This window comes from Dendrobates tinctorius, unplaced genomic scaffold (genome assembly GCF_039654945.1).
Source record: "Dendrobates tinctorius isolate UK_male_01 unplaced genomic scaffold, ASM3965494v1 ptg000053l, whole genome shotgun sequence".
NCBI lineage: Eukaryota > Metazoa > Chordata > Amphibia > Anura > Dendrobatidae > Dendrobates > Dendrobates tinctorius.
This window is the reverse complement of record NW_027361721.1, coordinates 1,084,228-1,086,518: the sequence shown is the minus strand read 5'-3', so window position 1 is coordinate 1,086,518 and position 2,291 is coordinate 1,084,228.

Here is a 2,291-nt window from a genome sequence, read left to right as displayed (position 1 = left end):
AAAACGCTGGTTTTTGCTATTGGGCTCTATTGAATAATGAATGTTTTGAATTTTCTCCAAAAGTAAAGTAGTTGCAAACTCATCCTTTTAGAAACTTGTTTGGGCTGTTGAGAGGATTAAAAAACCATCAAAAATTTCAATCCTGCATGATTCTACCAAGAAATGTGATTCTTCATTCAAAACGCTGTTTTTTGCTATTGGGCTCTATTGAATAATGAATGTTTTGAATTTTCTCCAAAAGTAAAGTAGTTGCAAACTCATCCTTTTAGAGACTTGTTTGGGCTGTTGAGAGGAGTAAAAAACCATCAAAAATTTCAATCCTGCATGATTCTACCAAGAAATGTGATTCTTCATTCAAAACGCTGGTTTTTGCTATTGGGCTCTATTGAATAATGAATGTTTTGAATTTTCTCCAAAAGTAAAGTAGTTGCAAACTCATGCTTTTAGAGACTTGTTTGGGCTCATGAGAGGAGTAGAAAAACATCAAAAATTTCAGTCCTGCATGATTCTACCAAGAAATGTGTGTTCATTGAAACCGCTGGTTTTTGATAGTTTGGGCCCTATTGAATAATGAATGTTTTGAATTTTCTCCAAAAGTAAAGTAGTTGCAAACTCATGCTTTTAGAGACTTGTTTGGGCTCATGAGAGGAGTAGAAAAACATCAAAAATTTCAGTCCTGCATGATTCTACCAAGAAATGTGTTCATTCAAACCGCTGGTTTTTGATAGTTTGGGCCCTATTGAATAATGAATGTTTTGAATTTTCTCCAAAAGTAAAGTAGTTGCAAACTCATCCTTTTAGAAACTTGTTTGGGCTGTTGAGAGGAGTAAAAAACCATCAAAAATTTCAATCCTGCATGATTCTACCAAGAAATGTGATTCTTCATTCAAAACGCTGGTTTTTGCTATTGGGCTCTATTGAATAATGAATGTTTTGAATTTTCTCCAAAAGTAAAGTAGTTGCAAACTCATGCTTTTAGAGACTTGTTTGGGCTCATGAGAGGAGTAGAAAAACATCAAAAATTTCAGTCCTGCATGATTCTACCAAGAAATGTGTGTTCATTGAAACCGCTGGTTTTTGATAGTTTGGGCCCTATTGAATAATGAATGTTTTGAATTTTCTCCAAAAGTAAAGTAGTTGCAAACTCATCCTTTTAGAAACTTGTTTGGGCTGTTGAGAGGAGTAAAAAACCATCAAAAATTTCAATCCTGCATGATTCTACCAATAAATGTGATTCTTCATTCAAAACGCTGGTTTTTGCTATTGGGCTCTATTGAATAATGAATGTTTTGAATTTTCTCCAAAAGTAAAGTAGTTGCAAACTCATCCTTTTAGAAACTTGTTTGGGCTGTTGAGAGGATTAAAAAACCATCAAAAATTTCAATCCTGCATGATTCTACCAAGAAATGTGATTCTTCATTCAAAACGCTGTTTTTTGCTATTGGGCTCTATTGAATAATGAATGTTTTGAATTTTCTCCAAAAGTAAAGTAGTTGCAAACTCATCCTTTTAGAGACTTGTTTGGGCTGTTGAGAGGAGTAAAAAACCATCAAAAATTTCAATCCTGCATGATTCTACCAAGAAATGTGATTCTTCATTCAAAACGCTGGTTTTTGCTATTGGGCTCTATTGAATAATGAATGTTTTGAATTTTCTCCAAAAGTAAAGTAGTTGCAAACTCATGCTTTTAGAGACTTGTTTGGGCTCATGAGAGGAGTAGAAAAACATCAAAAATTTCAGTCGTGCATGATTCTACCAAGAAATGTGTGTTCATTGAAACCTCTGGTTTTTGATAGTTTGGGCCCTATTGAATAATGAATGTTTTGAATTTTCTCCAAAAGTAAAGAAGTTGCAAACTCATCCTTTTAGAAACTTGTTTGGGCTGTTGAGAGGAGTAAAAAACCATCAAAAATTTCAATCCTGCATGATTCTACCAAGAAATGTGATTCTTCATTCAAAACGCTGGTTTTTGCTATTGGGCTCTATTGAATAATGAATGTTTTGAATTTTCTCCAAAAGTAAAGTAGTTGCAAACTCATGCTTTTAGAGACTTGTTTGGGCTCATGAGAGGAGTAGAAAAACATCAAAAATTTCAGTCCTGCATGATTCTACCAAGAAATGTGTGTTCATTGAAACCGCTGGTTTTTGATAGTTTGGGCCCTATTGAATAATGAATGTTTTGAATTTTCTCCAAAAGTAAAGTAGTTGCAAACTCATCCTTTTAGAAACTTGTTTGGGCTGTTGAGAGGAGTAAAAAACCATCAAAAATTTCAATCCTGCATGATTCTACC